The sequence below is a fragment of the Opisthocomus hoazin genome, chromosome 13 (genome assembly GCF_030867145.1).
Source record: "Opisthocomus hoazin isolate bOpiHoa1 chromosome 13, bOpiHoa1.hap1, whole genome shotgun sequence".
Lineage (NCBI taxonomy): Eukaryota > Metazoa > Chordata > Aves > Opisthocomiformes > Opisthocomidae > Opisthocomus > Opisthocomus hoazin.
The window spans coordinates 3,457,933-3,480,709 of NC_134426.1; positions in this window are offsets into that span (position 1 = coordinate 3,457,933).

Genomic DNA, 22,777 nt, shown 5'->3' on the forward strand with positions numbered 1-22,777 from the left:
CCCACCAAGATGCTGGGTGGCCACCAAAAAGCAAGGTGACCCAAAAAACACGAGCCGCCCACTAAAAGAAACACCCGGTGTACACAAAAATGCCAGGTGCCCACAAAAATACCATATGCCCATCAAAAGAAACGCTGGGTGTCCACCAAAAGACCATGCAGCCACCAAAATAAATGCTGGTTGCCAATCAAAACACCATGTGCCAACCAAAATAAACACTTGGTGCCCATAAAAGTGCCAGGTGGCCGCCAAAATAATTGCTGGGTGTCAAGCAAAATAAATGCGGGTTCCCACCAAGATGCCCGGTGGCCATCACAATGCCATGTACCCACCAACAGAAACAGCAGGTGCCCACAAAAATGTCAGGTGGCCACCAAAACGCCACGTACTCATGAAAAGAAACGCTTGGTTCCCAGCAAGATGCCAGGTGCTCAGCAAAACTAATGCCGAGTGCCCATTTAGATGTCAGGTGGCAACCAAAGTGCCACCAGCCCACCAAAAGAAACACCAGGTACCCACCAAGATGAATGTCACATGCCCACCAGAAGACACAATGGATGACCACCAAAAGAAGAGCTGGGTGCATACCAAGGTGCCAGGTGGACACCAAATCATGACATGCCTACCAGAGAAATGCTGGTTGCCCACAGGGATGCAAGGTGGCCACCAGAACGTCATGTGCAGACCAAATTAAATGCCGGGTGCCCACCAAAGAAAACACTGGGTGCCCACCAAAACGCCACATGGCCACCAAATAAACACCTGGTGCCCACCAAGATGCCAGCAGGCCACAAAAATGCCATGTGCTCAGCAAAATAAATGCTGGATTCCCACCAAGATGCCAGGTGGCCCCAAAAATGCCCCATGCCCACCAAAAGAAATGCAGGGTGCCCACCAAAATAACACTGGATGCCCACCACAAGACACAATGGCTGCCCACCAAAAGATTATGTGCCCAGCAAAAGAAATGCTGAGTGCCCAACAAGATGCCAGGTTGTCACAAAACTCCATGTACCCACCAAAAAACATCGCCTGGTGCCCACCAACATTCCAGGTGGCACCCAAAATGCCAGGTGCCCACGAAAAGAAACGTAGGCTGCCCACCAAAATAAATGCCAGATGGACACCAAAATGCCATGTGCCCACCAAATAAAGGCTGGTTGCCTATCAAGATGGCGGCTGGCCACGAAAATGCGACATGCCCACCAACAAAATGCTGGGTGCCCACCAAGATGCCGTGTGCCAAAAGGAATAAATTCTGGATGCTTATAAAGATGCCAGGTGGCCACCTGGTGAAAAACACCAGGTTAGCATTTAGGTGACCACCAAGAAAAGAAATCCTGGGTGCCAACCAAGATGCCAGCTGGCCACCAAAATAAACGCTGGGTGCCCATCAATATGCCAGGTGGCCACCAAGACACCATGTGCACAACAAACCTAATGCTGGGTGCACACAAAATGGCAGGTAGGCACTACAACGCCATGTGCTTACCTCGATAATAACCAAATGCCGACCAAAAGATATGCCAGGTGCCCACCATGATGCCAGGTGACCACCAAAAGGGCATGTGTGCACAAAAATAAATGCTGGACGCCCACCAAGATGCCAGGTGGCCACCAAATAGTCGTGTGCCCAGGAAAATAAACACTGGGTGCCCACCAAGATGTCATGTGCCTACCAAAAGTAACAGCGGGCTCCCATTAAGATGCCAGGTGGCCACAAAAATACTACGTGCCCAACAAAACTAGTGCTGAGTGCCCACAAAGATGCCAGGTGGCCACCAAAATGCCATGTGTCCACCAAAAGAACTGCCAGCTGCGCACCAAGATGCTGCGTGCCCACCAAAAGGAACACCGGCTGCTCACCGAGATTCCAGGTGACCACCAAAATGCCATGTGCCTGCCAAGAGAAACACCGGGTGCCCACCAAGATGCCATGTGCTCACCAAAATAAATGCTGGGTGCCCACCAAGATGCTGGGTGCTCACCAAAATAAAGCTGGCTGCACAACAAGATGCCAGGTGACCACAACAACACCATGTGCCCACAAACATAAATGGTGCGTCCCTATGAATATGCCAGGTGGCCACCACAAGAAGTGCTGGTGCCCACCAAGATACCAGGTGGCCACCAAAACACCAGGTGTAAATTAAAAGAAACTCGAGGTGCCCACCAAGATGCCAGCTGGCAACGAAAACACAACGTGCCAAGCACAAGAAATGCCAGGTGCCTACCAAGATTGCAGGTGGCCACCAAAATGACACATGGCCACGAAAATAAACGCTGTCTGCCCAACAAGATGAATGCCACGTGCCTACCAACAGAAAAACTGGGTGCCAACCAAAGGACCATGTGCCCACCAAAAGTAATGCTGGGTGCCCACCAAGGTGCTGGGTGCTCACCAAAATAAAGCTGGGTGCCCAACCAAGATGCCAGATGGCAACCAAAACACAACGTGCCCAGCAAAAGAAATGCCAGGTGCCTACCAAGATTGCAGGTGGCCACCAAAATGACACATGGCCACAAAAAGAAACGCTGTCTACCCACCAAGATTATTGCCACGTGCCTACCAACAGAAAAACTGGTTGCAAACCAAAGGACCATGTGCCCACCAAAACAAATGCTGGGTACCCACCAAGATGCTGGGTGCCAATGAAAAGACATGCTGGGTGCTTGCAAAGATGCTAGGTGGCCATCTAAGTGCTTGGTGGTGACCCAGAAAAATACCGGGTGCCCACCAAGACGGCAACTGGCAAGCACAATAAACACCAGGTGTCCACCAAGAGGCCAGGTGGCCAGCAAATACCAGGTACCCACCAAAACAAACTCTGGGTGCCCCCCAAGATGCCAGGTGCACGCCAAAACTCCACGTGGCCAGCAAAAGAAACGCCGGGTGACTAAGAAGTAGCCAGGAGCCCCCCAATATGCCAGGTGCCTACCAAAAGTAACAGCGGGTGCCCATTAAGATGCCAGGTGGCCACAAAAATGCCCCGTGCCCACCAAAACAAATGCCAGGTGCCCACCAATCAAAAACCTGGGTGCCCACAACGATTAATGCGACATGCCCACCAAAAGTCACACTGGGTACCCACCAAAAGACGACGTGCCCAGCAAAATAAATGCTGGGTGCCCAACAAGATGCCAGCTTGTAACCAAAATGCCACGTACCCACCAAAAATATCACAGGGTGCCCACCAATATTCCAGGTGGCAGCCAAAATGCCAGGTGGCCACCAAAAGAAACGCCGGCAGCCCACCATAGTAAAAGCCAGGTGACCACCAAAACTAGTGCCGAGGGCCCACCAAGATGCCATGTGCCTGCCAAAAGAAACACCGGGTGCCCACGAAGATGCCATGTGCCCACCAAAATAAATGATCAGCGCCCTCCAAGATGCCAGGTGACCACAAGAACACCATGTGCCCACAAAAATAAATGGTGCGTCCCTAGGAAGATGCCAGGTGGCCACCACAAGAATTGCTGGCTGCCCACCAAGATACCAGGTGGCCACCAAAACACCAGGTGTAAATTAAAAGAAACTCGAGGTGCCCACCAAGATGTCAGGTGGCAACCAAAACACAACGTGCCCAGCAAAAGAAATGCCAGGTGCCTACCAAGATTGCAGGTGGCCACCAAAATGACACATGGCCACGAAAAGAAACGCTGTCTGCTCAAAAAGATGAATGTCACGTGCCTACCAACAGAAAAACTGGGTGCCAACCAAAGGACCATGTGCCCACCAAAACAAATGCTGGGTACTCACCAAGATACTGGGTGCCAATGAGAAGACATGCTGGGTGCTTGCAAAGATGCTAGGTGGCCACCTAAGTGCTTGGTGGTGACCCAGAAAAATACCGGGTGCCCACCAAGACGGCAGCTGGCAACCAGAATAAACACCAGGTGTCCACCAAGAGGCCAGGTGGCCAGCAAAAACCAGGTGCCCACCAAAAGGAACTCTGGGTGCCCACCAAGATGCCAGGTGCACTCCAAAACGCCACGTGGCCAGCAAAAGAAACGCCGGGTGACTAAGAAGTAGCCAGGTGCCCTCAAGATGCCAGGTGCCTAACAAAGGTAACACCTGGTGCCCATTAAGATGCCAGGTGGCCACAAAAATACCCCATGCCCACCAAAAGAAATGCCAGGTGCCCACCAATCAAAAACCTGGGTGCCCAGCATGATTAATGTCACATGCCCACCAAAAGAGACACTGGGTACCAACCAAAAGACCACGTGCCCAGCAAGATAAATGCTGGGTGCCCAACAAGATGCCAGCTTGTCACCAAAACGCCATGTACCCACAAAAATATCACAGGGTGCACACCAATATTCCAGGTGGCACCCAAAATGCCAGGTGGCCACCAAAAGAAACACTGTGTGCCTACCAAAGTAAATGGTGGGTGGTTAAGGAAATGCCATGTGTCCACCTGGTGAAAAACTCTGGGTAAGCATTTAGGTGGCCATCAAGATAAAGACTAGGTGCCCACCAAGATGCCAGCTGGCCACCAAAAGAAACGCTTGCTGCTCATCAGTATTCCAGGTGGCAACCAATACGCCAGAGGCCCACGAAAGGAAATGCCAGGTGGCCACCAAAACACCATGTGGCCACCAAAACTAATGTTGCGCGCGCACAAAGATGCCAGGTGGTCTCTATAACGCCATGTGCTCACTCAGATAAATGCCAGATGCCCACCAAGATGTCAGGTGGCCACCAAACAGTCATGTGCCCAGGAAAAAAACACACTGGGTGCCCATCAAGACGCCAGGTGCCCACCAAAATGCCACATGTCCACCAAAAGAAAGGCTGGGTCCTTACCAAATGTTGGTGCTCTCCAAAATACATGCTGGGTGCCCAGCAAGATGCCAGGTGGCACCCAAAATCACAGGTGCCAACCAAAAGAAACACTGGGTGCCCAAGAAGATGCTGGGTGGCCAAAGACATTCCACATGCACACCGAAAGAAACGCTGTGTGCTCACAAATATGACAGTTGGCCACGAAAAGAAATGCCAGCTGCCCACCAAAATGACACCTGCCAACCAAAATCAATGCGACGTGCCTACCAAAAGAAAACCTGGGTGCCCACCAAAACACCATGTGGCCACCAAAACACCACATGCCCACAAGAATAAACGATGGGTGCCCAGCAAACGAAATGCCAAGTGCGCAACAAAACGCCAGGTGACCCCCAATAGAAATGGTGGGTGCCAACCACGATGGTTGGTGTACACCAAAATAAATGCTTGCTGCCCACCGAGACTCCAGGTGGCCACAAAAATACCACGTGCCCTACAAAACTAGTGCCAGGTGCCCACCAAGATGCTAGGTGCCCACCAAAAGGAACACCGGCTGGTCACCAAGATGCCAGGTGACCAACAAAATGCCATGTGACTGCCAAGAGAAACACCGGGTGCCCACCAAAATGCCATGTGCTCACCACAATAAATGCTGGGTGCCCACCAAGGTTATGGCTGCTCACCAAAATAAAGCTGGGTGCCCACCAAGATGCCAGGTGCCTACCAAGATTGCAGGTGGCCACCAAAATGACACATGGCCACGAAAACAAACGCTGTGTGCACAACAAGATGAATGCCACGTGCCTACCAACAGAAAAACTGGGTGCCAACCAAAGGACCATGTGCCCACCACAGAAATGCTGGGTACCCACCAAGATGCTGGGTGCCAATGAAAAGAAATTCTGGGTGCTTGCAAAGATTCTAGGTGGCCACCTAAGTGCTTGGTGGTGACCCAGAAAAATACCGAGTGCCCACCAAGACGGCAACTGGCAACCAGAATAAACATCAGGTATCCACCAAGAGGCCAGGTGGCCAGCAAAAGCCAGGTGCTCACCGAAAGGAACTCTGGGTGCCCCCCAAGATGCTAGGTGCCTGCCAAAACACCACATGGCCCGCAAAAGAAACGCCGGGTGACTAAGAAGTAGACAGGTGCCCCCCAAGATGCCAGGTGCCTACCAAAAGTTACAGCGGGTGCCCATTAAAATGCCAGGTGGCCACAAAAATGCCCCATGCACACCAAAAGAAATGCCAGGTGCCCACCAATCAAAAACCTGGGTGCCCACCATGATTAATGCATTATGCCCACCAAAAGAGACACTGGCTACCCACCAAAAGACCACGTGCCCAGCAAAATCAATGCTGGGTGCCCAACAAGATGCCAGCTTGTCACCAAAATGCCACATACTCACCAAAAATATCACACGGTGCACACCAATATTTCAGGTGGCACGCAAAATGCCAGGTGGCCACCAAAAAAATGCCACCAGCCCACCAAAATAAATGCCAGGTGGCCACCAAAAGAAAGGCTGGTTGCCTATCAAGATGGCAGTTGGCCACGACAACGCGACATGCCCAACAAACAAAATGCTGGGTGCCCACCGAGATGCCAGGTGCCCACCAAAGGAAATGCTGGGTGGTTAAGGAGATGCCAGGTGGCCACCTGGTGAAAAACTCGGCGTAAGCATTTAGGTGGCCATCAAGATAAAGACTAGGTGCCCACCAAGATGCCAGCTGGCCACCAAAAGAAACGCTTGCTGCTCATCAGTATTCCAGGTGGTAACCAATACACCAGGGGCCTACGAAAGGAAATCCTAGGTGGCCACCAAAACACCATGTGGCCACCAAAACTAAAGCTGCGTGCGCACAAAGATGCCAGGTGGTCTCTATAACGCCATGTGCTCACCCAGATTAATGCCAGATGCCCACCAAGATGTCAGGTGGCCACCAAATAGTCATGTGCCCAGGAAAATATACACTGGGTGCCCACCAAGAGGCCAGGTGCCCACCAAAATGCCACATGCCCACCAAAAGAAAGGTTGGGTCCTTACCAAATGTTGGTTCTCTCCAAAATACATGCTGGGTGCCCAGCAAGATGCCAGGTGGCACCCGAAATGCCGGGTGCCCACCTGGTTACCAGGAGAACAGAGAATGACCAGGAAAGAAGTGTTAGTGGGTGCTACACTAAAAATGAGTTTTTAGGACCTGAAAAGGGGGCTCTAGTCCCTACAAGAGGGATTTGGGCCATGAAAGTGTGGGTCAGGACACTCAGGATATCAGCTTGGAACCGAAAAAAAGGCTTTTTGCCCTAACAGTGGGGGTTGAGAACCTCAAAATTAAACTGTGGGCTCTAAAAGAAGGCTATGGAGGATAAAAGAAAGGCTCGGTCCCTGAAAAGGAGGGTTCAGGCCCCCCCGATGAGCTTCTGGGGACTCAAAAGGGCTCCAAGGGTTCCAGGAACTGGGGTTCCATCAGGCTGGTGGCCAGTCCCCACTGGGGTTCCCCAGGGCTGCGTTCTACAGCCAGTGCTCCCTCATCTGTTTCTGAATGCTCTGGGCACAGGAACGGAACGCCCATGGAGGAAGTTTAGATACAGATACAGGCACAGACAGAGATAAAGGCGTAGGGACAGGTACAGGCACACGAACAGGCAGAGGGAGAGGTGTAGGTGACGGGCTGTGCATTCTTCTTTCCTGGTTCTTTCTACCTAATGGTTATGGTCATTTGGGACCAAGAGTGGGCAGAGACAGCAGCATTTGGTGCTGTTGTGTTCAAGGTCGACAACGGTGTTTTGCCTAAAAGAAGAGTTTCTTCCGACAGACACACACGTTTCCTCATTTGCGATGGGAACCCAGCTGGGGCTGCCTGCTGCAGCCCACAGCAACATCTCCAGTGACAAACTCGGTGGCTTTGCCTTTTTCCCTGACAGACCACTCCAGAAATAAGCCTTCTGGGAGAGAGACCCTAAGTCCTTCTGCATTTCCAGGATGTGCACAACCTTGCTGGGGTGATTTCTCGCCAGTTGCTCAACCTCTATCCTCCGTATGGTACCCTTTCCTTCAGTGGTATTTAGCAGAGGTTTCTTCAACTCATCTACACAAATGAGTCAGTCACTAGTTTTTCCAGAGTGTCGCAGGCAAAAATTGTTCAGTCCACATGGCTTAAAGCAAATGACGATCCAAGCGCTTTACTGGTAACGTAAACAACATGAAATTAAGGAGAAAGCTCCAAACTAGACACTTTCTAACGTCAATAAACACCATCAGATTTTCAGACACCCTATGGAGCAAACACAAAAGAGATTTCTGAAGCTCTGCAAGCCTTTCCAAAGGAAAGGTAAGCCAACTGCAAAGCCCTGGTGAGAACTCACCTGTAGTAGCATCCAACCTAAACCTCCCTGACGCAACTTCAGGCCATTGCCTCTCGTCCTATCGCTAGGATCTTTGGTGACATGGCTCTCTCCTCCACAAGGTTTTTCAGGGTAATTTCCAGCTCTGTGATGATATCTGTGGCTCTGCCCACCAGGATAATCCTCCCTATGTCCCTGAGCATATGGTGAGTTTTCTCCTCCGGTCCCAGGTGGACCAAAGTCATCTGGAGAGAAGTTCTCTCTGTTTACTGGAGCTTGGCACTGAGTGCCAACAGCATAGCCCTCATAAAACTTTTCATACTGTTATGCTAAGGAATAAAAAGGGGAATCAAAATGTGAAATGCTAACTCAAATTAACCAGACTGTTGCTGTTACAGGTATTTTTGTAAAGCCCTGCCCTTACTAAGTTTAAAATTAACTCTAGAGACTAAGAAACAGGGTTTTGAACAACGTTACTGTTTCATAAGAAGGATGTACCTGTCCTAAGGAAAACCAGAGAGCGATAATTCCTAGGAATAGCTAACGAGCTATGAAAAGCTGCTGAGATTACCAAAAGAAACAGGTAACTAGGGGAAAGGCAACTCCAGCAGGGGGAGACTGATTGCGACCACAGACTCACGGACCACCTACCCCAATTCTACCCCAGACTCAAAAGATGAAGAAACCGAGCATGCATACTAATTTACATGCTGGACCAAGAGACTTTGGCCAGATGCAGACAATCCAGCAACTACACCTATTTGGTTTCTAGCCTGCTCACGTTTGTCAGGAGGTGAAGGATGTCATTAGAGGGAAGCTTTAGTTAAAGAGACACCTGGTCTTCAAATCCTGTTACCAAATGGTAACTATTCTTTAACATCGATCTCTGCCATATTTGAGCTGGTAACCTGCACAGGAAACATCAAGTTTGGACTTTCTCTTTTACCTGATAAAAGAAGTTTGGCCTGTAGTACAGTTATAGTTTGACCTGTATTACAAAAGGACATCAAGAAACAAAACATGGCCAATATGGGAAAATGTGTGCTGCAGGCAAAGGCAAAAGGTGAACATCCTATTTAAGCAAACCCAGTTCAGAACTCCTACAAGTTTAAGGAAAGTTTTAGAATTACATTTGTCTCCGTTTCGTTTGGCATGTTTACCATCTGCAATGAAAAAGTGTATGGGGAAAAAGGCTATGTCATTTTTGCTTGTGTTAGAGGCACTTAAACAGAATCACAGAATCACAGAAGGAAGGGACCTCTGTGGGTCATCTAGTCCAAGCCCCCTGCCGAAGCAGGGTCACCTAGAGCAGGCTGCACAGGACCTTGTCCAGGCGGCTTTTAAATATCTCCAGAGAAGGAGACTCCACAACCTCTCTGGGCAAGTGAGAATGCACATGCACAGCCCTTGCACACCAGCTCTGGGGAAGACCCTCGTAGAGCCCCTCACTCACCTCACTCCTGCCAGTCCCCCAGTAAGAAGTGGTTTTGAGGACAGGCACTGTTCCTGCCCCAGTGCCTGCTGGCCCAGACCCCCACTTGCTCCAGCAGCTGCACTGAGACCCCCCCCCTCTGGCACACAGTCCTTTCAGTTCACACACACACAGCACAGAGAGCGAGATGCCACAGGGAGATAGTCAAGAAAAGATTTAATAAGAAGCTAGAAGAAGACAGGACGGATGTCATCTGTGTCCTGCAACCAGTCACTTGCCTCTGGAGACTCTGGTGTCATCGGGTGGTCATCTGAGACTTCTTCAGCAAGATTAGAGCTGTTGACTTCTGCCATTTCTCGCATGCCTTTCAGTTGGCGCTCTGTCTCTTCCAGCTGGATCTGAAGACAGACGTTTGTTCAGGTGTCAGAATCTCACTCCTCTGCCACTCGCCTTAGGTGCCCTATCTGCCAAACCCATCTGCCCACAGAAGCGAGTGATTTCTTCAGCCAGTTGGGTGTTTTTGTTTGTCGTCTCCGTAAGCTGCACCTGTAACTCCTCACAAGTTGGTAGCCCTCTTCATCTGCAGCCACTTGTGCCTGAAGTTCCTCAGCTGCCCTCTGTGAGAAGTCATTCTGCTCGTCCTGTGCCAGCAAAGCTCTGGTGAGTTCTCCCATTTCTGCAGCCCTCTGCTGAGGAAATGATGGCCTGCACAGTTCCTCAGCGGAGCTTTGGATGGGCAGTGGCACTTGAGTATTGACCAGTTGCCTGGCTATTCCTTGTAGCTGCTTGCTAAGGAGACGCACCTTAGCAGTCTTCTGCTTGAGCCTCTCTTCTTCTTCCTGCACGTCAGGAGAGCTTGCCTTCCTCAGAAGAATGTTTTCCTCTTGAAGGACACTGCATTACCTCTCCAGCTCCTTCAGGGCACTCTGGAGGTGGGCGTTCTGCTCCAGCAGCCTGCTGTGACGGCCACCAGGCAGACAATCGTTCTGCTGCCCGACAGTCTGAACACCCACCTCTGCCACAGACCGCTTGCTGCCGGCCCTTCCGTGTGGCAGGGAGCCAAAGCTGTGTGGCACCAAGTCTTGCCCCACAGCTTTCAGCAAAACCTGCACGCTGTTCCCTTCCTCCTGGAGACAAGCGTCTCTTAAGCTCTGGTAGGTTTTCTGCTGCGCATCTCCATCACAGGAGGAAGATGCCATGAGGCTCTCCAAAGAGCAGGGCCCGATGGCCCCAGTGCCCAGGAGGGTCGGTAGGCAGTGCCAGGCTGTAGCCTTGGTCCTGGCCTCATTGCAGGAACTGATCTCCTCAAACTGCTCCGAGAGGTACTTTTGGAAGAGTCTTCTTCGCAGGAGCAGTTCCTCTTGAGGGCGGAGGATGTGAGCAGCCTGCTCGCCATTGGTCTCGCCGCACAGCTTTCTGAGGACGCCCTGGAGCTCACCATGGGCCTCGCTGCTCCCCCCGGCTCTTCTCCCCAGCTCCTTGGCCAGCTGCTGCTGCAGGTGCCGTGCCTGACGGACGGCATCATCGCGTTGCTGCTCCAGCTCCTCCTGCAGCTCGTGCAGCTCAGCCTCCTTGGAGCGCAGCAGATGGCAGATCTCCACTGACCGCTGTCGCCGGTTCAGCTCCTGCAGCCGCTGCAGCTCCAGCTCCTGCCACTGCTCCCACGTGGCGTGCAGCCGTTGGGCCAGGAGCTGCTGCTCCCGCTTCACCGCATCCTTCATCTCGCGTGTCTCAGCGATGAAGCAGCGGAGCCGCTCGTGGCAGCGGCGTCGTTCAGCCTCCAGCTCAGCCCGCAGCCTCTCCAGCCGCTGCTCGTGCTCGTCACTCTGCGCCGGGCCCTGGCAGGGCAAGGGGCGGCTGCGCGGCACAGAGCCCCGTCCCACACCGTCCCGGCTCATGGCTGCAGGGATGGCCAAATGCTGCCACCGACAGCCACCGACGTCGCCTGTCGCTGCCTCTCACAGCTGCGGCCAGGTGTGGCCGTGCAGGAGCAGAGACAGCGCCTGCAACCAGCCGGGGTGGGCGAGGGCGGCTTCATACACCTGGGCTGAGCTCACAAAGGAGGGGTGGGACACGTGGCCTTATGAGGTGTGCCCTGGCCATGAGCTCACAAAGCTGGTGTCACCTAATGCCATCTCCTGTAAATGTACAGTTGTGTTCATTGTCCTGTGAAGTCCTTTTGACTCGTCTGGCTTGGAACATCAGCAGACATTTTGGTGAATTTAATTGAAAATGCCATCTGCCGGGTTGTAAGAGCTGCCAGTTCCCCTCTCCACACCCTCAAACTCCACTGCCATGTCACATCACCCCGGGCCCCGTCACCTCCTGGGGCTCCCTGGGTCAGGAATGGTGGTGCTGGGACACCGGTGCCCACGGGGACCTGGTGGCCATGACATGTTGCAGAATCACAGAGTAGTAGGGGTTGGAAGGGACCTCTGTGGGTCATCTAGTCAAACCCCCCTGCCCAAGCAGGGTCACCTACAGCAGGCTGTAGAGGACCTTGTCCAGGTGGGTCTTGAATATCTCCAGAGAAGGAGACTCCACAACCTCCCTGGGCAGCCTGTTCCAGGGCTCCGTCACCCTCAGAGGGAAGAAGTTCTTCCTCATGTTCAGACGGAACTTCCTATGCTTCAGTTTGTGCCCATTGCCCCTTGTCCTGTCACTGGGCACCACTGAAAAGAGCTTGGCGCCATCCTCTTGACACCCAAATGTTGGCCGCAATGGGGTGGGCCTTAGCCCAGGCCTGGCTGACCCCATCCCCACAGTCCCTGGGGCCTTGCAACCCCCTCCCAGTGTCCACAGGGTCCTGACTGCCCCCTCCCACCACAGCAAGGCCCCTCTGGGGACCAGGCGGGACAGGCACAGGGCACAGCCCGGGGACGCTCCAGCCCTGCCACCCCTCTGGTCTTTCCCCCAATGTCCCCACAGTGCCAAGACGTCTGCACCAGGCAAGAACATGGCAGAGAACTGAGGACACTGTCATGGCTGGAGAAATGGCTCAGGGAGGTGCAGGAGGAGCATGTGGGAAGGGGAGGAACGTCCTCCCGGGGGGGGCAGGAAGAGTTGTCTGTATAAAACAACCTCAGCCAAGGGCTTGGAGAGCAGCTTCTTACCCGTGACCCTGCAATTCCCTCCTGCCGACCTGCAGGAAAGTGCTTGAGGATCAGGGGATGCTTTGGGGGTCCAAAAGCTATGTTCTCATGGGCTGCAGTTTTCAGCACAGGAACTCATCCATAAGCCACTGGAGGTACACCTCACCACAGTACGCACAGCAGGGAGAAGGGGTTGTAGAAGGAGGCCACATATTTTCTGAAGAAATCCACTGTCTTTGGACAAAGGATGCACAGGGAATCTTTAGTTTTGAAGCCACTGTGAAATAATGAAGGCAAGTCCATTTGCTGAAAGGAGGAATTAAATAATACTTAAATCATTCCGTTATAGTATTTGCTGGCTTCATATATTTCGTGAGCCCTTAGTACATAGCTTTCCATTTGGTGAGCAAGTCCTAAATACATCACAACACTTCCTACATCTTTTTATAAAATCAAAACTAGCCACTGGCCAAATTCATCAAGATTATGAGAAGTTAGAGTCATCCTCAGTAATACACAGTGCAGTCACTGACGCCTACAGATTTGGACAACAAACACTGAAACACTACAAACTGGAAGTATTTACCAACGTGACAGCCTAAGTTTTCAGCGCAGCAGGACCTGCACAGTATGAGCACCCTCAGTCTCAACCTGCCATCTGGTTCACCTCCTTTTCTGTCTTGTCTCCTGTCTCTCCGTGCTCTTCCCTCTGCCAGGCACTCTTCCCAGTCACTCCATCACCTGCCAGTGCCTTTCGCTGTTCTCGTGTTTCGGTGGCAGGTGGTACCTTGAAAGCACTGTTCCACCCATGGGACTTGCACCTATTTCTCTCCTCCCGCCTCTTTGTGCTCTGCGTGACACTTTCTTTGACCTCAGAGGCCCTTTGTGCCTGGCTCTCTCCTGCTGCTAAAGCCTGTTCCTGCAAGAGAAGAGGCAATTAGTTGGTGTCTCCTCCCTGCTATCTCACCTGCATCTCTCTGGCCTGGGCAGCTGGTGGGAACTGTCACCATCAGCCCCAGCTGTCCTAGAAGTCCTCTCCTGGCTCTGGGCGTGCTTGGCATCGAACGTGGTTCCTGAAGGAGAAGAGCAAAACTCCAAGTAACCCCTGGGCACCAACGTGCTGGGAGAGCTCATTTGAAGGCAGGTTGGCAGCAAGCTCCAAGGCTGGTCCAGGGGTGCTCCCTGTCCCCAGCTCAGCCACAGGTCCCACACCCGGCTCTCTTGTTACCAAGAGGGATTTGCTTGCATTTTCCTTGTATTCTAATTCGTGCACACAAGACTAAACAATGATTAGTATGCTACATGTCTTTTTTGACACCCCAGCTGCAAGTCACTTGAGCGTGTTTGCAGTCCTCCTTGTCAATCTTCCATTATCATCCCCCATGCAGCATGTGACCATCCAACAGCACACAGCATGTCTCCTGCCCTGAAAGACTCTTCTGGACAGATGGAGCCCAAAGTCATGGGCTAAGTGAACTCAATGAACATTTTAGAGGAATGGCCCACAGAGTAAGGAATGATATCTCTGTGTGTAAATCAAAAGACAGGAAAAGATTTATTGGGAAGTGTTGGATCTGAGTGTGATGTAGATGGTCTAAAAGAAGAATTGGATACTGTCCTGGTTTCAGCTGTGTGCCATTCACAATATCTTTCCCTTGACCATCCTTGTACCCTCCCATGCAAACAGCCCATCTCTATTTACCCTTTCCTCCCTGGCCCTACTTTGGCTTCCTTTGCACCTTCATTTGGCATTTCCAAGCTTGTTACCATGGCAATTCCTCCCTTGGTCATAAATTCCACTGAACAGGTACCGCCTTCTTTTATCAGTAGCGTCCTGCAATTCTTCATGCTGCTGTCTTATCAGCGGCACCACCAATGTGGTACGCACAAATCAAAAGCTGTCAAAATAGAGCTTCACTCCAGGGAGACCTTCAAAATCTCTGGGATTTGGCAGTAGAAGCCTGATGAATTTTTACAAGAAGTTGGAAGTCATTTATTGTGGGGGAGAATAACTCAGAAAAATGTGGGCAGGTGGGCACCTGAACAGCTCAGGAGTCGCAATGAGGAGAAGGGCCTGGGCATTCCAAGAGATGCCAGATGAGCAAGTGGCGCATGCTCCAAGTGAAGAACCCCACAGCATACATGACTGCATTAGGAGGAGTGTGGCCACACAGACAAGACAGTTATCACCCACTTGACTCACTCACACTGGTGTAGCCACATCTGGACTAGTGTGTCTGTATGCGGGGCTCCGGGTTTACAGCCTCTGTTGGAGAGGCTGAGGGAGCTGGGATTCTTTAGTCTTGTGAAGGCCGAGGGCGCTGAAGTAGAAGCCTGCATCTGCCTGAAGGGTTGTTTCCGAGATGATGGAGCTTTTCCTGGTAGTGAGAAGGGAAGGAAACCTTCCCAAAATGCTGCTTGGAAGGTTCAGACTAGAGGTGAAGAAAAAGCAGTCTCCCTCAAAGGGTATCCTTGCTGTGAAAGAGGTCACCCAGAAGGACTCTGGATCCTCCCATGGATTTGAAATTCAAGGAAAAACCAGTGAGAGTGGAGAGACATCAGTGAAGTTATGGAAATGCTGGTGTGAGTGCTAGGTGGGAAGCAAAGATGTGTGACTACAGGCTGAAGGGAAAGAAATGCAGGCATGGGACAGAGTAGGACAATCTGCAGTTGAGATGGCTAAGGACTCTGATGGGGCAAAAAGTTTCAACAAGACCGAGGACTTTGTTCCCTTTGCCATGGCAGTTACCTCTATCACCGATTCCTACCAGGAGAAACTTTCTTTTGAGGCTCTAAGCGGTGTTTCATCCTCGCATCTTCTTAGGGAGGCTGAGAGGTTTCACAGATTTTTCCTACACTTGTCATTTCTCACCCACATATTCAACTGTCCCCAAGAAGAGCCCTGAGCCATGTGTGAGGGACAGGGTCTGCCTTCCCAGGGCCTGGGGCTCAGCCCTTGGCCTTTCTGCTTCATAAAGCAGACCAAGGTTTTTCTCAGCATTGCAGCCACCTGCACAGTGCCTCTGCCTACCTGCAATCGTGGCCTCCAATTCTCTGCTCTAAGGAGTCCCTGGGGAGGCTTTGTCAGTAATGGACCGCAGTGGGGCCAATCAATGCTTCCAGGTACTTTCAGTTTTGCTTCTGCCTTCCTGAGCATTTGTTTTGATTTCCTCTCAGCATCTGAGGTTCATGGACTCAACACCAAATACCCCATGGGAGTCATTAAAATACAGAAAGTGCTAAGCTAACAAACTCCTGTAAATTTCTTCAATTCTTCAAGACTAGCAGGAGTTTTTTCACAGTATAGATAAGGAGGAAGATGTTATCCTGTGCCTAATAAAAATATTGTTTTTATTTTAAGGGATATTTTTAAGTGCTCTTCAGTTTACAGAATTAGTGGTAGAAACATTGTTGAAATGATATTGTTCCAGGGTGACTTCTCAGGAGGGCTGGACAGGTAGGAGAAGCAGTCCCTTGACATCTGACACTCTATGGACAACTTTGCTCCTCACCTCCCCAACCTCAACATTTCTCTCATCGGCCACCTGGGACTTGTGTCACTGCTCTTTGCGTCAGGCTCCTTCACTCGTCTTTGCAACTGGATGTTACAGCTCCATTGCACCATCTCCCACCTTCTCTCCACAGAGAGCTGACTGTACACACGAACAGCAGGAGTTTTCCTATTTGCAAGAAAAATAATTAAAACATAATCAAGTTCCATAAACAAAACACTCTCTGCATTTACATGGCAATTACAATCTACATCTAATGAGGTTGCCTTCCTATAAGACATAATCCTATGAGAAATATTGTAGCTAGGTAGAGGAAAAAAAATAGTCATAAACATAATTAGAGAGTTGGCAAAGGAGACAATCAGACTACTGAAAGGCAGGTAAACTTTTAACTCCCTGATGTCAAAACAGCAGCTCGGTAGGTGACAGGAATCTGAATGCACAAAGAGTAAAGGGAGGAGAAAACTGGAGAATAATGGAAAGGGCCTTTGTCTAGGCAGCCTGCATCTGAAAAAAATACTTTAGAAATAGTGAAGACAGGTGAAAATATATGAAAGTTTCGAGAAATTCAAGACACCATTTAACAGGGAGAATAATGGTAATGAAGTTTTAGGGAGAGATTGACATTTCTTTGGAATATCCCTTTCAAAGCTTCCTGGCATTGGTCGAGGGCTCTTGTGAGTGAGGACAAGGCAATGTAGCGCCTGTTGTTGAAAGAGCTCAGCAAGTCAACCCAGGGAACCCCAGGCTGTACAAGGTCACTTTGGCATTTCTGTGCACCTAAAAAAGAACATGTCCAAAAGCAGTCAGCATGGATTGATGATGGGTCGATCTTTTCCAACCTATGATTCTATGATTCTAAGCAGGGGAGAGTGTTATCTTCTCAGCTCAGCATGGTGGGGGCCTATGGTCAGTATGAGCACTGACCTGCAAACTCATGATGCCCCAAGGGGGGATGAGGAAGAAGAGCCCAGTGCCTGTCCTGTGCCAACTCCTTGCCAGCTCTGCCCTCCTACAGGTGTCATAGTTCTTCCTTACTCTGGCGGACGTTTGCCACCATCTCCTTGAGAAGATCAACCACAGGCCTATGTGTGCCTCTGCACCCCTGTACAGAAAGAGCCCGTTTCACGGCATTTTGGGACCTGAGCGCTCTGTCCCTGTGGGCTGGGTCCATTCTCTGCAGCAAAGCGGAATGCCCACTGTGCCCCAGATTTGTGGTTGCTCCTGAGGACCTATGTGAGGAGGGTCACAGTGAGACCCCAACTCTCAGCATTGGTTCTCCATGCTGGTCAGAGCACCGCTGTGGAAAGCCTGTAGGAGAGCAGCCTTATTTCTCTGAGTATGGGCTCCCCCTTCCCAGAGGCTGGGCACCCTGCACTGGAAGTCCATGTCTCACACCCCATTTTCGTTGCGGGTCTTCTTGCCAGGGGAGCAGCTGAGACAACATCTCGTGGCCCTCAGCGCCTGTGCATGGCTGTGGACAGGCTTGTTCCTCCCCAGTCGCACAAGCACACAGTGGATGAAGACACGAAACACCCAAGGAACAAGAGGTGGGCCCTGGCTCTGCTCAAGCCAGTGGTGATGGTGGAACAGGAAGGACCTGGAAACAGGATCAGAGTAAGAAACATCATTCATCCAGCTGAGACTCCAACAGCCCTGCCCAGCCTCATCCAACTCAGACAGCCCAAGGGGTGCTTCCCTTGTGATATGGGATCTCCACCTGGAATCAAGACAATTGGAGACGCTTATCCCTGGAAAGCCACCAAAAGGACACCTGGGCTTGACCAGCACCCTCACTTCACATCTCCCAGTGCGGCCAGAAAGGTTTCCTAGCCCTGATTGGGCAGAGCAGGAGAGGACCAAGTGCTCCAGCTCCAGCTGTCTGAGGCTGGGGAGTCAGGGAAAAAGCACCCCTTGGAGATGCTGGGGATCGAACCCAGGACCTCCCACATGCAAAGCGGGTGCTCTTCCAGTGAGCTACATCCCCTTGACATCTGCTGGCAGAAGACACTCTCCTCCCATGACAAGTCTATGACAAGTACAGTCCTGTTGTCCTTGAGTGCCCAGGCACCCTCTGCAGAAAGCAGCACTTGAAGCCTTCAGAGACAGAGGAGGCTGGGACTGCCTCTCTGCTGCAGCCTGATCCTGGCACAGGGCTGCACTGCAGAGCTCTCCCCCTTCAACTTCTCTGCAGGGCCATGGGGCAGAAGGAGACTTTTGCTGCAGGTGCTGCTCCCACTCTCTGGCCCACTCCAGGGTGTTTCAATGGAGAGGAGCACACTCCTTCCCCCGAGCCTCCTCTGCCACCCAGGGCTACAGCCCTCTGTGTCACATCTGTCCCCAGCCCCAAAGCAGGAGCAATGCAACAGGGTGAGGGAAACGCCCTTTTTGGGGTGAGTTGTCCCCAAGACAGATATCTTACACTCTCTCCTCCAGGTACTGGGCCTCCCTCTGCACCCCCCTGTGCCCCCCATCCGTGGCAGTGAGTTGAATAGCAGGCTTCCATCTCTGTGGGGCTGGGGCTGGGGATTGGGCTCACGGACCTTCCCACTCCTGTAGCCCTGAGGACCTCTTTCTCCTCAGGCCCCTGGGCCTCTACCCACCGCGGCCCCGCCCCAGCCCGGCTGCGACTGACAGGTGCCTTCGGCAGCTGAAGCTGCCCTGGAAGAGCTGTGGTGGCAGGCGCTGCTCTGGGTGTTTTGTTTTCAAAAATCACATCATTGAGCTGGAACTGTGTCTGTGCGATCAGGTGCTGGGGATCTTCTGGCGCTGCTCTGCTGCTTCTGGAGCGCGACCTGACAGCCTTTGTCACCCAGAGCTTTCCCGTCTGTGCCCAGAGGAGCGATGGCCACGGCGCTGAATGACTCCCGTGAGTAACGGCTTCCCCAGTAGGCTTGGGTTTAGCGCATCCCCAAGGGGAAAGCTCGGCGGAGCCGGCGCCAGGCCGAGCGCGGGATCCCCGCCGCCGTACCCCCCTCACGCCGCCCCCGAAACGCACCACGCCGGCGCGGGGCTGACGCCTCATTCCACATCTGCGAGCGCCCGGCGAGCCCCCGTGCCGAACACTGAGACGGGGCCAACAGGCTCTTTCCGAGGTTGGTGGCTGCGCACAAAAAGGTGCTTTTCTGATCAAACAAAGCGGGTTTCGTGATTTACCCTACCACTGCACCATGTTTTAGGCAGTAAATTAGCCGCAGCTCCCCGTTTCTTGTGGGGGGGACCCATGTTGGACCCTGCTGCTGCCTCGCTGGGGGCTCTTGGCTCTCCCCGTGTCACTCTTCCCAGCGGATTTACCCTCTGTACTTTCAATGGGGCAGGGGGTTTATTAATAACAAACAGCCCAAAAAGCTCCGGGTCAGTGCAGAGCGAGAGAGGGGCTTCGGGGCTCCCCTGGCGGGGGCGGGGGCTCCTGAGGAGAAGTTCGGCAGGCGCTGGCCCAGGGGAGGGGAGCGACGGGAGGAACAAAAGGCGATGGCTCCCCTCAGAGCCAACCCCCAGCTCGCCAGCGCAAGCCTCCGCGTCCCGTCCCCCCTCCCTGGGAACCACCGACCCGAGACGCTGGGGAGGAAGCGCGGCCGCCTGCCAGGGAGCCGGCCGGGGGTGCCCTGAGGTGGCGGGGGGGGCTGAGGGGGTGAAGCGTGAGGCAGGAAGCGCTGTTCCCCCCCCCATTGAGGACGAGTGCTCGGCGGGGCGTGCGGGAGCCGGGTGGTTTGGGCTGTGGGTGCTGGGATTAGAGGGTCCCCAGGCGGGAAAGACTCTCCAGCCCCTCAAGCTCTTCCCCTCCTCGCCGCCGGGTGACTGGAATGAGGTAAGTGGCACCTTCAGCCCCGGGGGGGGGGGGAGCTGCCGTGGCTGGAAGCGGCTCTAGCATGGAGGGGGAGGTAACGGAGAGGGCAATCGCTGGGCGTAGGGAACTGCTGCAGGGCTGGGCTGAGTTTCCAGAGGAACCGGCACAGAAAAGAGCTCGTCGAGGCTCAGCTTGCAGTTTCTCAAGCTCGGGCGCATAATGGAAGCCGGATGGCAAGGAGCAGATTCCTACCTCGTAAATATTCTGGCCATTAGTTCCCCCCCGCTTTGTTTACCTCTCCCATTTTACTGTAGTTTCTCACCAGTTGAACAAGGCAATGAGGTCACTGTTTGGAGATCAGGGTGCACAAGTCAGCCTGGGTGTGAAGACAGAGACTAATCAGGAAAATTTGTCACAGGAGAGGAATGGGGGGGCTGTACCCCAGTACAGGATCTGCAGTGGGTGCGCTGGGTGAGTTTAATGATTTCTTAAACTTCCCGATCTTCAGTACTGTGGCACGAAGCAAGTGGGTTGAATCTCGACAGACACAGTTTTGCTGCTTGCTTTTGTTTATTTTTTTCTAAGCAAAGAAGAAAGTTAGGAAAAATTTTGCAGAGGTAATCAAAGTCACAGTTCAGATACCTGCCCTGTCTTTCTTTCCCTCATTCCCTCCCTTCCTTCCCAGCATTTTGCACTTGCAGATGCAGAATTGTGGGTCCCTTTCTCCCTGCCCAAGGAGACAGAAAATTTCATGAACCGTTTTGCATCTAGTCCATGAAAAGATTTTGAAATCATTGCCTGTATTTGTAGGTATTGCTTGTTTTGCTTGAAATCTTTAGCTTTTTGCGTAGCCTTGTTATGTCTGTTTTAGTGTGCTGCCCTCAGTTTTTAGTTTTTGCCTTGGTTTCCTGAACCTTCCTCCCTGTTTCAAGGTTCATTTGAAGTGTAAGGTTTTGAAATCGCTGTCCTCAAGAATTTTGTGTCATTCCTTAGGTTGTTAGTATTGTAGATTTTGTTTCGAAATCTCTCTTTTAGTTGGCGGTCCTTGTATTTGCCTCGAGTTTATCTTTTGTTCCCTAATCTCTGTTGGTTTTTCACTTGTCAACGTTCATGTCTTCGTCTTCCATTCTATTCTATCCACTCTTTGTTGTTTTTCCAGAACACCGTGGCTTTATACACTGTCTTTCTACATCTCATTTTAGTTTGCTGCCACTCTTTTGTTTCGTTTCTCCTTTCACTTCCTTCATCCTCCTCCCTACTGAGATCTCATTGAAGGCTAAGTTTTTGAAATCATTGCCTATATTTGTAGATATTGCTAGTTTTGCTATAGATCTCCAGCTTTTTGCATTGTCTTTCTATGTCTGTTTTAGTGTGCTGCCCTCAGATTTTAGTTTTTACATTGAGTTCCTTCATCTTCCTCCCTATTTCAGTTTTCTTTCTAAGTCGAAGGGTTTCCAGAGTGGCCGTGCTTTCTACATTGTCTTTCTACGTCTGTTTTAGTTTGCTGCCGTGGGTTATTAGTTTTGCCCTTTACTTCCTTCATCTTCCTCCCAATTTCAGTGTTCATATGAAGCCTGAGGATTTTATATATTGTTGTCTTCAAGAGTTTTGTGTCATTCCTTCGTACTTACCTGTATTGTTCTATTTTTTTTCCTCTGTTTCTTTAATCTCTGTCGGTTTGTCATGTTTTGACATTCATTTCTTGGTCTTCCTTTCTGTTGTAGTCATTCTGTCTTGGTTTGCGTCTTTATGCTGGCTTTTTACATTGTCCTTATACAGCTGTTGCAGTCTTCTGCCACTCTTTTGTTTAGTATTTCCCTTGACATCTTTCATCCTCCTTTCTCTTGAGATCTTCTTGAAGGCTAAGTTCTTTAAATCATTGCCTGTATTTGTAGGTATTGCTTGTTTGGCTTTAAATCTTTAGCTTTTTGCATAGCCTTGCTAAGTCTGTTTTAGTGTGCTGCCCTCAGTTTTTAGTTTTTGCCTTGGTTTCCTGAATCTTCTTCCCTGGTTCAAGGTTCATATGAAGTGTTAGGGTTTGAAATCGGTGTCTTCAAGAGTTTTGTGTCATTCCTTAGGTTGTTAGTATTCTAGATTTTCTTTTGAAATCTCTCTTTTATTTCGCGGTCCTTGTATTTCCCTAGAGTATTTCTTTTGTTCCCTAATCTCTGTTGGTTTTTCACTTGTCAACGTTCATGTCTTCGTCTTCCATTCTATTCTAGCCACTTTTTGTTGGTTTTCCAGAACACCATGGCTTTGTACATTGTCTTTCTACATCTCCTTTTAGTTTGCTGTCACTCTTCTGTTTCGTTTGTGCCTTCACTTCCTTCATCCTCCTCCCTACTAAGATCTTATTGAAGGCTAAGTTTTGGAAATCATTGGCTATATTTGTAGGTATTGCTAGTTTTGCTATAGATCTCCAGCTTTTTGCATTGTCTTTCTATGTCTGTTTTAGTGTGCTGACCTCAGATTTTTAGTTTTTGCCTTGACTTCCTTAATCTTCCTCCCTAGTTAAGTTTTCTTTCTAGGTCGAAGGGTTTCCAGAGTGGCCGTGCTTTCTACATTGTCCTTCTACGGCTGTTTTAGTTTGCTGCCGTGGGTTATTAGTTTTGCCCTTTACTTCCTTAATCTTTCTCCCAATTTCAGTGTTCATATGAAGTCTGAGGATTTCATATATTGTTGTCTTCAAAGTTTTTGTGTCATTCCTTTGTACTTACTTGTATTGTTTTATTTTTTTTTCCTTTGTTTCTTCAATCTGCATTTTTTTTCACTTTTTGACTTTCATTTCTTGGTTTTCCTTTCTGTTGTAGTCATTCTGT